The following is a 19,047-nucleotide window of genomic DNA, read 5'->3' on the forward strand; positions in this document are numbered from 1 at the left end:
GTTATTTGTTTTATTTCCTTTTTTGCTCAAATGTATCAGAAGTCATCCTGTTTTTATCAAACACTAAAAATAAATTCTGCTTATCACAGCAGTTTGTTTCAGAAGGAAACAAGATATATTTAGCCAATCACATGTTTTTTTTCATACACAGTGCTGTCCATACCGAGCTTATTTATAGCAAATCCCAGACCCCGGTCCTGAAGAGGACAAGAGTACTACAGACCACACCCGACTCAAAAACTACACAACCAAACAAACCAAACTTAGGGCTGAAAACAAGCTGGGACTTTTATAGTTGAGTTGGTGCCATATTCTTGTTTCCTTATGATGTATCTGCTTCAGTTGACACTTGAGCCCTCGAGGTAATTATACTATGTCTAATTCATGTGAATTGCCATGCCAGTTTACCCAGAAATTCAACACTGGTTCTAAAATGTCCTGGTTCATCTGTAAAGTCCAAAACAGATGCAGCTTTTGGACTAAATCATGAAGTCTAATTCTAAAGCCATATTTCTAGTCTATAATTATAGTAAACGTGACATTATTGTAGCTGCTTATGCACCATTAATCTGGATGACGAAAAACACACAAAACACTTACTTTTGTTGCTGTTGTTAAATGAGCTTTAGGTGGATTATAACATTATGTACCAAGAAGCCACTTCATGTTTTTAAGTAAAATGCAGTATACACTGATCAGTCATAACATTAAAACCACCTCCTTGTTTCTACACTCACTAGCCTGCTTTCACCCTGTTCTTCAATAATCAGGACCCCCACAGGACCACCACAGAGCAGGTATTATTTAGGTGATGGATCACTCTCAGCACTGTAGTGACAATGACATGGTGGTGGTGTGTTAGTGTGTGTTGTGCTTGTATGAGTGAATCAGATGTAGCAGCGCTGCTGAAGTTTATAAATACCGTGTCCACTCACTGTCCACTCTTTTAGACACTCCTACCTAGTTGGTCCACCTTGTAGATGTAAAGTCAGAGACGATCGCTCATCTATTGCTGCTGTTTGAGTTAAAGTCATCTTCTAGACCTTCATCAGTGGTCACAGGACGCTGCCCACGGGGCACTGTTGGCTGGATATATTTTTGGTTGGTGGACTATTCTCAGTCCAGCAGTGACAGTGAGGTGTTTAAAAACTCCAGCAGCGCTGCTGTGTCTTATCCACTCATACCAGCACAACACACACGTACACACCACCACCATGTCAGTGTCACTGCAGTGCTGAGAATGACCCACCTCCTAAATAACACCTGCTTTGTGGTGGTCCTGTGGGGGTCCTGACCATTGAAGAACAGGGTGAAAGCAGGCTAAGAAAGCATGCAGAGAAACAGATGGACTACAGTCAGTAATTGTAGAACTACAAAGTGTTTGCTGATAAGCTGGTAAGTGGAGCTGATAAAAATGGACAGTAAGTGTAGAAACACGGAGGTGGTTTTAATGTTATGGCCAAACAACATCTACAAATAAAAGAAAACAGGTATCACTACTGTTCCCCCTCTTAGCGGGTGTCCTGCTCATATAACACCAAGAAAACAACATGCCATGCTGACGCAGGTAGAAAAACAACCTAAGAGTTCCAATGTTTGCAAAAATCTCTGTAAGTAGTCTCGGTATGTGTTCATTGTAAGAAAATCAATGTGAAATGTTAATCAAAGGTAAACACAGATAAATATACTGATAAAAACATGTTTACAAAAGAACGGCTGGTTTAAAAACAATTCTGGGACAATGTTCTGTAGGTGTGCGGAACCAAACCAAAAACACACAGTGTGCACAAAATAGACACTTTAAATCAATAATAAAACTTCATTTAAAACGTAAGTGAAGATGGCAGCATGGTGTGGGTTTGGTTTGCTGGAGTACTGGCCTGCAGACATCAAACCTTTAAATTAAGAACAAATTTATATACAGGCATTGGAGGGCGCAGCGGTCTGTCACCCTAGCTCACCACCACCATGAACCGGGTTTGAATTTCAGCAGAGCTATCAACCAGGTGTTTACACAAGAGATAATTGGCTGTGTCTCGGGGGGGGGGTACAACAAGACCCATTGTGACCCTGACTTATCATAAAGCAGTTGATGAAAATAAATAAATAATATATTATAGTGTTAATTGTTTCAGCTTTTTTCTCAGATATTATTCAGATATTAAAATAAAAACCTACACGTGTATGCAGATCCTACAGTATGGTCCTTCTAACATAACTTTGTTCTTAATGTAATATCTATGATGTTTTTTTGAAGATGGAAGGTCTTGTGTTTAGGGATAAAGGTTTTGAAATAAGCCACAAGATCTATACTTGACCCACACTTTCAGGCATGTCTCACAGAATGGAGACCACTGAACAGACCCAGGACCAAATAATTTTTCCCAGCTGGCTTGAGAAAGCTTGGGAATCCCACTACTACTAAAAGCTGCAACTGGTAATAGAGAGAGGGAAATTCAACCCACATATGCACACACACACAATTACATCCATGAGCAAAACTATTCAGCCCCTACGCAAACATACTAACATACACAATTACATATCTCAACAAAAATATTCAGACCCCATTTACATACACAGCATTCCATATCTTACCAAAAGTATTCAACTTCCCACATACTTTGTCACCACCAGTCATGACCCTGACTAGTTACTTGAGTAATTCATGCTGAAGTAGTGCTGGGAGGTATGACGGTACATTCAGTATATCGTCTTTGATTCCTCATACCGCCATACCATAGCATAGTTAATACAACAGCTGTAGGCTTCAGTAGGCAGCAAATGATACAATATTGTTTGCTGCTAAAAGCGCTATGGAGCGCTGTGCAGTGGAAAAAATAAACAAAAACAGATGGAGGATGAAGAGAGGAAGACCAAATATGCACCGGAAGAACCTGCCAGGAAAATGAGGCGTGTCGGCAGTTTAAAACAGACTAAAACAATATATACTGTATGGTTTGTCGAGCCACGGCTGTTGCAAACAACAACATTACAAATGCAGTAACAATCTACATATGCAAGGACACGATTCCTCTATAGACAGTCGAGAAAGAAGCTTTCAGAGCAATAATTAAAACAGTGGATTCCAGGTATGTCTTACGGGCCGAAAATACTTCAGGTCAGTTGCAAAACAACGTTATAAGCGAACTGGAAGAGGAGATGTGGTCAAGTTGTACAGTGGAGTTTGCAAACGTCGTTTTATTTGTTAAAGGGAGAGCTAAGGGTAATACTTTAATATTATTTTTGTCACATGGTGCGAGCTGAACCATCTACAGCTTAATGTGACAAAGACAAAAGAGCTGGTTGTGGACATGAGAAGAAAAAAGGCACCGGTGACCCCTGTGTCCATCAATGGGGTCAGTGTGGACACTGTTGAGGACTACAAATACCTGGGAGTGTACATAGACAATAAACTGGACTGGAGTAAAAACACGGAAACCCTCTACAGGAAGGGCCAAAGTCGTCTCTACTTTTTAAGACGGCTAAGGTCTTTCAACATCTGCAGGACTATGCTAAAGATCTTTTATGAGTCTGTGGTGGCGAGTGCTATCCTTTATGCAGTTGCATGCTGGGGCAGCAGGCTGAAGGTGGCAGATGCCAACAGACTGAACAAACTGATCCGTAAGGCCAGTGATGTGGTGGGTGTGGAGCTGGACTCGCTGACGACAGTGTCAGAGAGGAGGATGCTGTCTAAGCTGAAGTCCATTATGGACAATACCTCTCACCCGCTGTACAACACACTGGAAAGACGCAGAAGCACGTTCAGTCAAAGACTCATTCCACCCAAAAGCACCACGGAGCGCCACAGGAGGTCATTCCTACCTGTGGCCATCAAACTTTACAACTCCTCACTTAAGTAATAGACCTTACAATACGTGCAATATGATAGTTGTATCATAAATAGTGCAATATATGTCACCACTGCATCTGCCACTTTATTTTAAGAGCGTTTTAAGTGTATTTTAAGAGCGTTTTGCCACTTTATTTTAAGAGCATTTTTACTTTACTTTACTTTTTAATATATTCTTACCTTTTAATATTCTTAATACATATATACAATCTGAGCAACTGTAACATCTGAAATTTCCCCTCGGGGATCAATAAAGTATTCTGATTCTGATTCTGATTCTGATTAAATAAACAATAAAAATTGTATTTATTGCAACTGTTTCACACGTACAGATTCCATCATATATTGTGTCATATTGTGGGGCCAAGCAAAGCTTAAGCTTTTCAAATTTTCAAAACCTTCATTATATTCAAAACCTTCATTATATACATGGTGAGAATAAAACTTTTTATATTCTATGTACTTATGACAGTAAAATAAGCCCCGGACATATAAAAAAGTCCCAGTTATACAAAAAATAAAACATACCGTGATATAAAAATACCGTGATACAAATTTTTGATCATACCGCCCAGCCCTAATTTAAAGGCTTCACAAACCACCCTTAATTATAGATGTCCCTTTTCATGTTATCGATTTCTCTCTCATGAGCCACAGTAGATCTATAAAATACACAGTAGATCTATAAAATACACCACATTAAATGTGATTTAATTGATTGTTACTCAGTATGTGCATAAATCAATTAAATGCAGGCTGTCCACTCATATCTGACCATTCAAAACATTGTCTGCTTGCTTGGTATTTTGATCATGGATCCTGCTGAATCAGAAGTAATCACCTTACAAATAAATAAATTATTCCAGGTCGAAAATAAAGAAACAAACCCTAAAATCAACAGAAAATACATTCATTGACAACAGTGATGGATAGTAATGTTCACAAATACAGTAATACTGCTGCTGCTGCTGCTGCTGCTGCTACCAAAACAACACCAGCATTTAATAAAGTACCTAACAGCGGTGTGTTCTGGGTGTTTTAAAAGGAAGAATTATACAAAACGTTGAAGGAAGAACTAAACAAAAATGACGAATAAAATATAACCCCGTTAAACTAAATTAGGGTTTAAATGAGGATAAGACGGAAACAAATGAATTGCTGCCACCGTTTGCGATGCAGGCTATACTACCCAGTCGCGTACTATCACACTGCACAGTACGTGAGAATACAATGGCGCTGTATAATTCTGACATACTACTTAGTACGCTAGTATGTGTTTTTAACGTAACCGATATTTCAGCACCTTGTTAGGAAATAAGCACAACACAAGATGAACGGTTGTAGGCTGACATTAGTACACGTTTGTTTATCAAATGTATTCGCATTTAACACATTTTTGTAGATAATGTCTATGTTTTTGTTATACTTACCGGCGTGAGGCATCTTTCGTCGTCCAATCGGGTGGGAACAAAAGCGGACTGCTCAGCATTTATTCCTTAATAATTAGAAGGCTCGAAAAATGACAATAAATTGCATTAAAAATTATTAAATATCATTCTTACACAACAATATGTGTATTCCTTGGCTATAGGCGGTCGGCTCCTGGGTTTAGCGCAGGAGAGAATGGTAAATCCCAAAGAAACGAACAAACGCAGACACATTTACACATTGCCACACCAAAGCTGCTGCAGTTTTTCGTTTCCGACAGAAAACCCCCTGCAAAGGTTTATATTTTCCGTTCTACAGGTTTCACAAAGCGACCTGGGTCGCTGAGTTATTATAGTGTTATCGCGCACCGGCTGCCGTCTGCTCATGCCTCGCTGTGTAGCCGGTAGGGCCGGTGTTACGGAGAATTCAGTTCCCCCTGTTTCCCCATTAACGCGCATGTGCAAAAATCATGACGTTTTTTTCAGTCGCTTCGTTGAGCGTCGGTTTATTTGGAATATGTGTTTATAGCGGTATGTTCTTTTTACATTTCATGTTGTATGTTAGGTAGTTTGTGATTAAATACATACTTTAAAGTATTGAATGAACTACTGTCAGAGGTTTTATTGCTCCACCGCAAGTCAGAGGTTTTCACACTGCTGTCTTCAGCCTTGCTGTCAAACAACTAGAATTAACGTGTCAGATTTATTTGTAAATAAATCCTAATACAGGACATGCTCTTATTCACACACTAGTTTAAGGTTACTCATCTCAGCTGCACTACCATTTACTTTCAAAAATAGTTTCATTCATGGTGATCTCTCGTTCATTTAAACTTCACAAACTGCATCCATGTGATTTAAAATTAACAAACAGTATGTAGAACAAGTTTAACCTATAGATCAGTCCATTACACTAACAACACAGGGGGGGAACACATTTACCTGGAGACCATATGGTTCCCCACATGTATATTACTGTGTGATGATTCTTTTTTTTTTTATTGCAAACTACAGGCACACACACATTTTAAGAACAAAATATTTGTATTAGAAATTAGTGTTAAACTAAATTATGCATATATTACAATTATGCAAATATATAATAAAGAAATCCACCTCAATGCAAATTAAAACTTAAATACTTGAAAAACTAACATATTTATAGCTTAATAAAAATATATATATTTTAAACTAAATAAAATAAAATCTGACATGTGCAAATTTATTTGGGGATGGTGCCCTGGGATTGACTAGCATCACATCCATAGTGCACTCCTGCCGTACGTCCAGTTTCCCCAGGAACAGTTCTGGATCCTCCACGGCCATGACCAGGATAAAGCAGTTACTAAACAGAAATGAATGATTAATTTACTATCTACTTTATAAATAAACTAAAAGAGCAACATAAAATAAAATACAGCAACAAGCAAACTTTTTAGAAATAACATCCCAGTTAACCTTGGTCTAATCTTCAGTACATGCCGGACAATGAAGGTCTTCCTCTACTGGTGGGTTGCCAACACATGACTGGTGGTACCAAAGAAATAGTAATAATGCCTTAATTTTATTGGCTTTTTCATTGCACCATGCTATTATATATGTATGTCCTTGACTTTCCCTCTGGGATTAATAAAGTGATCTATCTATTATAGCCTGTGATGGATGTGACAGATGGTACCACCAGTCATGTGTTGGCAACCCACCAGTAGAGGAAGACCTTCATTGTCTGGCATGTACTGAAGATTAGACCAAGGTTAACTGGGATGTTATTTCTAAAAAGTTTGCTTGTTGCTGTATTTTATTTTATGTTGCTCTTTTAGTTTATTTATAAAGTAGATAGTAAATTAATCATTCATTTCTGTTTAGTAACTGCTTTATCCTGGTCATGGCCGTGGAGGATCCAGAACTGTTCCTGGGGAAACTGGACGTACGGCAGGAGTGCACTATGGATGTGATGCTAGTCAATCCCAGGGCACCATCCCAGATTTTATTTTATTTCGTTTAAAAATATATATATTTCTATTAAGCTATAAATATGTATTTAAGTTTTAATTTGCATTGAGGTGGATTTCTTTATTATATATTTGCATAATTGTAATATATGCATAATTTAGTTTAACACTAATTTCTAATACAGATATTTTGTTCTTAAAATGTGTGTGTGCCTGTAGTTTGCATTAAAAAAAAAAAGAATCATCACAGTGATATACATGTGGGGAACCATATTCTCCAGGTCTTCAGGTAAATGTGTTCCCCCCTGTGTTGTTAGTGTAATGGACTGATCTATAGGTTAAACTTGTTCTACATAATAACAACAGTTAAATACATCACCAGCATCACTGTAGTGTTTTATAATTACACACACAGTGATATACATGTGGGGAACCATTTTTTCCAGGTCTCCAGGTAAATGTGTTCCCCCCTGTGTTGTTAGTGTAATGGACTGATCTATAGGTTAAACTTGTTCTACATAATAACAACAGTTAAATACATCACCAGCATCACTGTAGTGTTTTATAATTACACACACAGTGATATACATGTGGGGAACCATATTCCCCAGGTCTCCAGGTAAATGTGTTAACCCCCTGTGTTGTTAGTGTAATGGATTGATCTATAGGTTAAACTTGTTCTACATAATAACAACAGTTAAATACATCACCAGCATCACTGTAGTGTTTTATAATTACACACACAGTGATATACATGTGGGGAACCATATTCCCCAGGTCTCCAGGTAAATGTGTTAACCCCCTGTGTTGTTAGTGTAATGGATTGATCTATAGGTTAAACTTGTTCTACATAATAACAACAGTGAAATACATCACCAGCATCACTGTAGTGTTTTATAATTACACACACAGTGATATACATGTGGGGAACCATATTCTCCAGGTAAATGTGTTCCCCCCTGTGTTGTTAGTGTAATGGATTGATCTATAGGTTAAACTTGTTCTACATAATAACAACAGTTAACATCACCAGCATCACTGTAGTGTTTTATAATTACACACACAGTAATATACATGTGGGGAACCATATTCCCCAGGTCTCCAGGTAAATGTGTTCCCCCCTGTGTTGTTAGTGTAATGGATTGATCTATAGGTTAAACTTGTTCTACATAATAACAACAGTTAACATCACCAGCATCACTGTAGTGTTTTATAATTACACACACAGTGATATACATGTGGGGAACCATATTCCCCAGGTCTCCAGGTAAATGTGTTCCCCCCTGTGTTGTTAGTGTAATGGATTGATCTATAGGTTAAACTTGTTCTACATAATAACAACAGTTAACATCACCAGCATCACTGTAGTGTTTTATAATTACACACACAGTGATATACATGTGGGGAACCATATTCCCCAGGTCTCCAGGTAAATGTGTTCCCCCCTGTGTTTTAGTATAATGGATTGATCTATAGGTTAAACTTGTTCTACATAATAACAACAGTTAACATCACCAGCATCACTGTAGTGTTTTATAATTACACACACAGTAATATACATGTGGGGAACCATATTCCCCAGGTCTCCAGGTAAATGTGTTCCCCCCTGTGTTGTTAGTATAATGGACTGATCTATAGGTTAAACTTGTTCTACATACTGTTTGTTAATTTTAAAATCACATGGATGCAGTTTGTGAAGTTTAAATGAACGAGAGAGATCACCATAAATGAAACTATTCTTGAAAGTAAATGGTAGTGCAGCTGAGATGAATAACCTTAAACTAGTGTGTGAATAAGAGCATGTCCTGTATTAGGATTTATTTACAAATAAATCTGACACGTTAATTCTAGTTGATTGACAGCAAGGCTGAAGACAGCAGTGTGAAAACCTCTGACTTGCGGTGGAGCAATAAAACCTCTGACAGTAGTTCACTCAATACTTTAAAGTATGTATTTAATCACAAACTACCTAACATACAACATGAAATGTGAAAAGAACATACCGCTATAAACACATATTCCAAATAAACCGACGCTCAACGAAGCGACTGAAAAAAACGTCATGATTTTTGCACATGCGCGTTAAAGGGGAAACAGGGGGAACTGAATTCTCCGTAACACCTGTTGTCGATTCATAAAGAGTCGATTCATTGGTTTAGGAATTAGAAGTTGAGAGTCGACTCTCAAGCTTTGAACTCGATTCAAACCAGTGAAGTGCTTACAGTGACATTTGGCCTCCAGTTGATATAAAATACAGCACGGCAGCATATTCTGTAACCACCGATTTTTCACTATTCATTTTACTTATCCTGGTCAGGGTCGCGGTCCGGTTCCACCCGGAAGCACTGGGCGCAAGACAGGAATATTGCAGGGCTTCAGGCGCATAGGTTTAAACGATTTAAGTAGGTGTATTGTTCGCCTGAGAAAACCACAGGTCTGGACTCATTCTGTTTGTCCATTCAGTCAGATTATAAACATGGTCCCAAGGGTCCTTTATTTCTTAACAATAAATAGGCAGATTGCTGTGCAAAGGACCCAACTGCCCTCAAAGATCAATAAATACCTTATCTATTCATCCACCCATTTATTCGTCCATTTACCCATTCATCCTTTCATTCACCACTTATTTTTTTGGAATTGATTATTTCCATAAAGTCACCTGGATCGTTTTATAAAATTGATTCTTTGATTCGACTCTTTAAATTCCAACACCAGGAATCTGAATCAGAATCGACTCCAAAGTTTCTGGAATCGAGCAACAATGGTAGTAGGTGCAGTAGGAAGGGAAGGTGGGGTGGGGGGGGGGGGTTGTAGATGCGCGTTCCCGACCGTAACCGCCTGCGCGGGGACGAGCTCTGTAAACAAGTCTGTGAGCTCAGCCGTTTGGGCATTAAAGGTATTTTCCATATGGCATCACAGATTAATTCTTTCGCATTGCAGCTACTGGTGGTTGAGTCACCAAATTAATAAATAATAAGCTTGTACCCTCAATGGAAGTATTACTATGTAGGAAATCTAACTACAACAGCGTTGTGTGAACACCCCTGTAAATTATTGAGTTAAGGTAACAGTGTTTTAGCCACACTCATTGATAACAGGTGTATAAAATTAATTATTTTCATTTCATTCTTTACCACCACTGTATCCTGGTCAGGGTTGTTTTATCTGGAATCGATGGGTGCAGTGTTAACACACCCTGGACAGGAAGCCAATCCATCTCTGGGCCTCGGCCAAGACATAGCTAATCATGTCTGTATGTAGACGACTGACTGGCTGATAGCACCACTGGGGAGGCAGTAATGGGCTGGCGTAATTTACCGTTGTGCCAACAGAGTACTTCAAAATCAATTATATAAAATGAATTATAACAACCTGTCTTTTCACAATGGATATGACCCTATGCACCATAAAGTCCATAAAGTCATGTTTTTTAGGAGCTCCAATGGCCTGCACAATTGGAATGTTTATTGCAAGCCAGGACTGTCCTTTATTTACACTACCACAGCCATGTTTGTTGTTATAATGTTCCTACTATAAAAGCTATATTTGTCACCCTTGTTTTGGTTGAAAATGTACAGAACTTGATTAATTTATCCAAAGAACATGGAGACGAGAATATGAGTGACATCACCAATAACAGCATTTAATCTCACACAACTGGTGTATTACCTTTCTATAAAGCCTTACATTACAAATCCAAAGCTCCATGAATGAATTTGTTTACAACTGATAGCTCAAAGAAATTGACTTGATTCAGTTTATTACCATGCCCAAATGTAGAGACGCGTCTGACATTATTCCAAAAAGGTTTTTTTTCTCAGTTTATCACAGACATGGGGGTATCAAGCGAACCCATTACTTACAAGTAGAGGCCAGGATCCAACCTGGCCTGAAGTTCTCTGTTTTGCATGCACTCCACCAGTAATAATAATAATAATTGAATGTTTTACCACCCTTTACTTGGGTCAGGGTCGTGATGAGTCCGGTATCTCTAGAATCACTGGGTGGAGTGAGTTAACACATTATCAAATACTCTTAATTGACCCAGTTGACCCAGGCAATTTGTGAGTGCCTGATGAAATGTGATGGTTTGGTGCCCTCTTCAGGGTGTAGTTTCATGTTGCAACTAATGTATTTGAATCAACTGATGATTCAATCCGGCTGCTCCCTCTAGGGGTTGCCACAGCGGATCATTTGTCCACATATTTGATTTAGCACATTTGTTTATGCCAGATGCCCTTCCTGACTCTGAATACTAAGAGGGCACTTATATGTGTCTCTCCAGTGACTAGATTCACGGTGTACCATGCACCATTTGTATTTGTGAGACCAGCACAGGATTCGAATCCTTGGAACCTAGGCATGTAACTCTTACCATGTATATAACAAATGTTTAAAACCAATTATGTTCAATTATATTATTCCAACATTGTGATAATACTTTAAAAGAGGCCATTTTCCATTTAAGCATAACTGTGACTTAAACAGTTTAAAGAATTTGGTGTGGAGCAACTCCAGTGTTTTGCACAGAGCCCTGACATCAACCCTACAAGCCTTTGGGACATATTAGAGCACAGACTGCAAGCCAGGCCAATATCACCGCTTGACCTCAAAAATACTTCTTTGAATGGGTACAAAATTTTAAGACGCACACCAGAATCTTGTGAAAAGCCTTACCAGAAAAGTGGAGGCTCTGGAAAATAGGTTTCCAACATCATTCAGAGCAGTGGTAGCTTAGTGGTTAAGATGCTGTAATCACAAGGTTGCTGGTTCAAGCCTCACCACCACCACTGTTGGGCCCCTGAGCAAGGTCCTTAACCATCAGTTGCTCAAACTCTATTCAGTCATAATTGTTAGTCGCTTTAGATAAAAGCATCTGCTAAGTGCTGAAAATGTAAAATGTAATAATAATGCCCATGATTACTTACAGTGTAAGTGCTTACTTAATATCAACCTTGAAGAAAAGTTGCAGTGGGTTGTGACAACTTCTTTTCACTAACCAACTTTGCTGTTCAGTCTAGAACATAATAATAAACATTAAGTACAGGAGAAATGTAGAATTAGTCTAGAATTTGGAAATGATTTGGCTTCTTTTAAAATGTTTTTCAGGTAGAACAAAAGCTGTAAAATGCGTAGGCAACTTTACATATGTAACATCATTCTGTATTTCTAATATTAGCTAAATTCCTATTAAACGTTTCTGTAAGAAATATAAGTAAAGGCCGCTCAGGTGGCGCAGCGGTAAAAACACACGCTGGAACCAGAGCTTGATCTCGAATACATCGTATCGAATCTCAGCTCTGCCTGCCGGCTAAGGCTGAGCGGCCACACGAACAACGATTGGCCTGTTGTTCACATATGGGCGGGACTAAGCCGGATAGGGTCTCTCTCTCATGACTGGTGCAATTTCGACCTCTGCTGGCTGATTGATGGCACCTGCACAGAGATGAGAAAAGAGTGCTCTCAGAGTGTCTCTTCGTACACAACGCTGAGCTGCACTGCACTCGTCAAAGTGTGGGTGATAAGATGCATACGGCATGCTGCCCACGTGTCAGAGGGGGCGTGGGTTAGCTTTGTTCTCCTCAATCAGAGCAGGGATCGGCATTGGTTGGAGAGGAAGCGTGAAGCAATCAGGCAATTGGACACGCTAAAAAGGGGAGAAAAAGAGGAGAAAATGCATAAAGAAAATAATTTAAAAAAAGAAATATAAGTAAACATATCACATTATGTTAACTTAAGGTAATAATAGCTAAGTTAGCTAAGCTAAATGCTAAAGCTATGTTTATGCTTTGTTGCCTTTGTTACAATAATGTATTTTTTAATAAATTGAACTTTAATTAATTAATTAACTTGGACTTTACCTTGACATTTTTGAAGACAGTGTGTATTACTCCATTACTTGCTTGATTTATACTAAATAACAAAAATACATAAAGTAACTTAAATAATTGCAAATATCTTTATGTGCTATACACAGTTTAAACAAAAAATCTCAACAGATTTTCTAATAAACCCAAAAGATGATAAATACACGAACAAACTATTTGAAAACAAATAATTAAATCCTTAAATTTTAAGATGCACACAGAGAAGATTAAAATGTTGATTCGGGGACAGTAGATGGCGCTGTAATAACAACTGTCCTCAATAGTGCATGTTGTTTTTATTCTGGCTTCCTATTGTGGTAAATTAATAGTAATATGGGTAAAAAGTGACCAAATGTTACAATCAGAGATGTTTTCTTACAAAACATGTGTTAAGCTTATTAGACACACAATGCACATGTACAAACCCAATTCCAAACAAGTTGGGAATGTAATGTTTGTTTGTTTGTTTATTAGGATTTTAACTGCATGTTTTACTCTTTGGTAACATTCATGACAGGAACGGTAGTTACTCATTGCACAAGATTCATCAGTTCACAAGGTTATATCAAACACAGCCATGGACAATTTAGTGTCTCCAATTCACCTCACTTGCAAGTCTTTGGACTGTGGGAGGAAACCCACGTGGACACGGGGAGAACATGCAAACTCCACACAGAAAGGACCCGGACCGCCCCACCTGGGGATCGAACCCAGGACCTTCTTGCTGTGAGGCGACAGTGCTACCCACTTAGCCACTATGCCGGGGAATGTAATGTGGTAAGGTGATGTAATAAAGTGATGTATTTAATGTTTTTGCATTACCAGCTTCATGATTTTTTGTAAATAAACACTATTTCCAAATTTGATGACTGCAACAAATTCCAAAAAGTTGTGAAGAGGGAAAATGTAAGACTGGGAAGATTGTGGAATGATGAAAAATACCACAATAAATCGCAACAGAGACCACAGACTGAGATCACAGTAAGCATGTGAATTGGTAACAGGTGAGGGTATCATGATTTGGTATAAAAGCAGGATCCACCATAGGCTCAGTCTTTGCCAACAAAGATTACTCACCACCTTGTGCCAAACAGAACATTTCTCAACGCAAGACTGCAAATAATACAGGTCACCATCCATTATACATAATATTGTATTCTGGAGAAATCTCAGTCTGTTTAGAGCAAGGCTGTAAATAACTGTTAAATGTTGATGATATTTCCACTTGCAATACTGCAGAAGAAACTGCAAGCAGTGTAAGTTACCAAACAATTTAAACAGTGCAAATAATAGGAAAGGTGATGTAACACAGTGGTAAACATAGTGGGTTGCAGGCATCAAATTCCAAAATATTATATTTACGAAACATAAAATGTAAAAACCCTAAAGAAAAATGTAAGTTTTTATTCATCCAAGATTTGATGTCTTTATTACAGTGTTTGATTTTGTGTAACTGTTGTGATCATTTTTTGAAAGTCCCAGGGATTTTACAGTGTATATAAAGTGAGAGCAATAGAAGCCGTATATCAGAACTTTGTGGGAAACCGTTTTGACTCTTTTAGGTTTTAAATGATTTTCATTGATGCCAGCAAATTGGTGATGATCAGTGTGAAATGCTGCAGTGAAATCCAATAGTCACTGTCAGCTGAGAGTTTTTTTACACTTAAACCTGCACTAATTCTGTACTTAAATGCTTCCTGAAACCAGACTAAAAACACTGCGTGTTATTTCTCCTTGTGGTTTATTGTCTGCACATGAAAAACAAAGGCTTTTTGAGCACATCTCTATTCTTTCTTCACTGTCTTTAGGGTTTTCTGCTTAAAGCGTGCCATCAGAGCCCAATTCTGCGAAAATAGAACATAACATAATTATGTTTAATCGTGAGTAGTTTGATGCAGCAAAGTCTTTGAGTGCAGATGTGAGTAACTGAGTGGTGCAAGCTCCACACAGTACAGTGGCCAGTTTGTTGAAATCAGCCATATTCCATCCAGGGTTCAGAAGTCAGCTTGGCCCTTGACAATGTGTCTATTGTGACAGATGGGTCTATATGAATCAATGGGGGGATTTAGATGTTGGACATGGCTGCGACACAATGATGCTCTTCAATGTGAACAAGAAAGCCATGCAGACCCTCTGCAAGCAGGGCTTCACTGTATTCTCGGCTGCAGAGAAATTCATGCTCCTTGCATCTCTGGAAGGCTTCTGTCTATGCCACACTGTTTCAGAATAGCGCAGCTGGCACCAACCGTAACCATTTCTCCACTATTTTATTATTTCTTAAGAATTATAGCAGTAAATGGTGTTTCAGTGTAATTTAGACTAAATGCATGTTGAAAAAATATATAGAAACCTTTTTCCAGAAAGCAGAGATTTGTAAACTGTCTTATACAGAATGTTTATTGACAACAACACAAAGAATAGATATTTAATGGTTTATCTCATTTACTCATTGATTGTAGACACGTCCCAAGTTTCCAATTAATTCTAATTCAAAGCCAGCAACATATTCCAAATGAAGACCCTAAACACTGTATACAGTAGACCCTTGACTTACGAATTGAATTGGTTCCGAAGTGCTGTTCTTAAGTGAAAATGTTCGTTAGTTAAACCTATTTTTCCCATAAGAAATAACGTAAATAGAATTAATTCGTGCCAGACCTCCCAAACCACCCCCTTACCTAACCTTTCTAATGTCTTAAAAGGTCTTTTTTTGTTATAAATACAAGTATACTTAAATCTTAAATTATAGAATAGACATTCCTGTAATAAACAATAATAAATAACAATACACAGTAGTACTGTACTGTACATAAAAAACACACATCACACTTCAGTACAGTACGTGTGCTGTACCATACACCATAATAAATTTCCTTCTTTTTTTATAAAATGTATCTACCAGAAACAACAATAACTCTCATTTCGTGAATTTTGGTTCATAATCCAAAATTAGTTTGTACGTTAAGTTGAAAAAGATCGTTCGTAACCCAAAATGTTTGTATGGTAAACAGTTTGTAACTCAAGGTTCTACTGTACTGTAAATAAAAGAAAAAAACTTTTTAAATTCTTTATTGTCCAACATTTAAGAGCAACATTTCTCCAATGCTAATTGCAATAAATATTGGGATTTTAGCAACTGTTTGTTTGTTTGTTTATTAGGATTTGAACATCATGTTTTACACTTTTGGTTACATTCATGACAGGAACGGTAGTTACTCATTACACAAGATTCATCACTTCACAAGTTTATATCAAACGCAGTCATGGACAATTTAATATCTCCAATTTACCTCACTTGCATGTTTTTGGACTGTGGGAGGAAACCGGAGCACCCGGAGTAAACCCACGCAGACACAGGGAGAACATGCAAACTCCACACAGAAAGGACCCGGACCGCCCCACCTGGGGATCAAACCCAGGACCTTCTTGCTGTGAGGCGACAGTGCTACCCACTTAGCCACCGTGCTGCCCTTTTAGCAACTCCAGTCTATAAAAGGTTCAGAGAGTCCAGAGCAGCTTTTTTTTTCTCAACCTTTTTGGAATTGGGGTTGTATATCAATCATTACTATTGCTTCAGGGTATAAACAAAGCCGCTATATTTCTATTTCTAATAACCCTTTGTTTTTCATGCTCACTGGGTATTTGTAATTATTAACGTGGGTTCCAAGAAATTGAACATTAAGCTTACACCTTGGGGGAAGGGGGGGGATTTATTATGTTTATACAACTCTTGGAGGCTATGGCATACATTACATGAGTAATTTATACTATACAAAAATGTCATTGCACAAAAATACAAAATTGATATTGACAGCCTTGTTTATTTATATTTATCAAATATTAATTGCTGCTCACTGCCAAATTCCCCCAGTCATTTATTAACATGGAGAAAACAGTAAAGAAATTAGACAAAAGTGACCTTTATAAATCAGGCAATGACTATATAACTGCTACAAAAAGTCCCTATTTGCTGTTTACACAGTCAGAAGTATAATAAATTTGCCTGGATGGGAATGCAAGTGTATTTGGCCCCCATGATTGGGAGGATTGTTAAACAAACAAAGACTTTTGCAGAAAATTGTAGCATTTATCTAATATCAGAACATGGAGATTCATGTATTGTTTCATGAAGTATATATTTGCTTTTTATGCTTTGGTAGGATGTTCTAAATTAATTAATATTACATCTGTTAAGGAAGTGTATTTTTAGCAGGACATTTACACCATGATCCAAGGTAGTTTTGTGATGATGTGCATTTATTAGTTTTTATATATATTATATATATATATATATATATATATATATATATATATATATATTATAGCATATATTATTTTGCATCTTTAATAGCAGGTGGGATAAAGTTTAGCCTATAAATATGTTGGAAGCATTGTTGCTAAAATGGTTAGCTGTTGATTAAGCTATTTGTTTTAAATCTTGCCCAGCAAACACTTAAAAGACGTTTTGGCACTGAGGATACCAAGCGATTTAGTGTTTCAGGTTTTATTTTGTCCCATTCTTCCTTCAAATGCATCTTAAGATGTGCAACAGTACGCTGTCATCATTGTCGCATTTTTTGTTTCAAAATTCTCCACACGTTGTCCATGGGGGACAGGTCGGGACTGCAGGCAGGCCAGTCCAGTACCTGTACCCTCTTCTTTCGCAGCCATGCCTTTGTAATGTGTGCAGCATGTGGTTTTGCGTTGTCTTGTTAGAAACAAATGCAAATCCCTTCCAATCTTTCTTTGAGGTTTTTAAACATTTTAATAATTTTCTCACGCATTTGTTGACAAACTGGAGATCCCTGATCATCTTTGCTCATCAAAGACTCAGCCTTTCCTGGATGCTGCTTTTGTACCAAACCATGATTACAATCATCTGTTCACATCACCTGTTTGGAATCACATCATTAATTCATTTTTTCACCTCATTACTAGCCCTAAATTAACCCTGTCCCCTGTCAACCCCCCCACATTCTGCTTAGTATAATATATCATTGGTACATACCTCATTTGTACATATCTCATTTGTTCATAATTTCCATCTACACCGTATACATCTGTTTACTATGTTTTACATATGCATTCCTCTATTATGTTCATAGCACCTTAATCTGTATCACTTTAATCTGAATAGCACCTTAATCTTAATCTGCACCTTAATCTGTATATTATGAATTTAGCTATATATTTTGTTTATAGTACATTCAATAATATATTCACCTGTATATCTTGTTCATACCACTGCCCATATCCTGTAAATAATGTATATCATAGATACAGTTTATCCTGCACTTGCTGCTTATTGCACTTCTGGTTAGATGCTAAACTGCATTTCGTTGCCTTGTACTTGTACATGTAATCTAATCTAATCTAATCTAATCTAATCTAAATTGCCCCGTCCCAACTCTTTTGGAATGTGTTGCTGGCCGGAAATGCAGGAATGGAGGTATAATTACACATGATATGAACTTCATTCAAACTGTCTGCAGTCAAATAAAAGTTAAAGTAAATGTAAGGAACACTGCATTTTTATTTTATTTGCATTTTCCATACCATCCCAACTTTTTCTGATTTAGGGTTGTGCAGTTATTTCTAAACTGATGTGAAACTGAAAAAACTACATAAGTCAAATGTTTAATGTGGCAGTTGAGCATCTAATCACAGATGAGCCAAGCGCGCGCTGCTTTCTCACGCGCCTGAAGCGCGCGCTGATTGGTATACACACTGGAGTATAGAAGCTCGAGCGCTCCTCACTGTTTGACATTCAGGGAGTGGTTACGGAGTGTCACACTCGCCCTTTTGAGTCTTTCCTTCTCTCTTTTCTCCTAAATACTTCAACTCTTGACAGTATTTGCGCTGTTTACTTATTTTCAGCGGGACATGATGACTAGTTCTATGTTTTCTAGTCAGCGTGGGCCGCCAGACGTTCTCTGAAAAACACGACG

The 19,047-nt window shown here is 37.8% G+C and overlaps 1 protein-coding gene and 1 long non-coding RNA gene across 2 annotated transcripts in view; one reads left to right on the plus strand and one right to left on the minus strand.

The window, feature by feature from the left end:
• wnk3 (WNK lysine deficient protein kinase 3) overlaps positions 1–5,703 on the minus strand; it is a 65,744-nt gene extending 60,041 nt beyond the window's left edge. Inside the window, exon 1 of the mRNA XM_063016069.1 lies at positions 5,284–5,703. The gene's annotated coding sequence lies outside the window, so the exon portion shown is untranslated. The remainder of the gene's footprint in view (positions 1–5,283) is intronic.
• Positions 5,704–5,715: 12 nt separating this feature from the next.
• On the plus strand, positions 5,716–7,405 carry LOC134333099 (uncharacterized). Its single transcript, XR_010015338.1, has 3 exons — positions 5,716–5,811; positions 6,933–7,033; positions 7,147–7,405. It is a non-coding gene; the product is annotated as an uncharacterized LOC134333099 (long non-coding RNA).
• The last annotated feature ends 11,642 nt before the right edge of the window (positions 7,406–19,047 follow it).

Source organism: Trichomycterus rosablanca, chromosome 19 (assembly GCF_030014385.1).
Source record: "Trichomycterus rosablanca isolate fTriRos1 chromosome 19, fTriRos1.hap1, whole genome shotgun sequence".
Classification (NCBI taxonomy): Eukaryota; Metazoa; Chordata; class Actinopteri; order Siluriformes; family Trichomycteridae; genus Trichomycterus; species Trichomycterus rosablanca.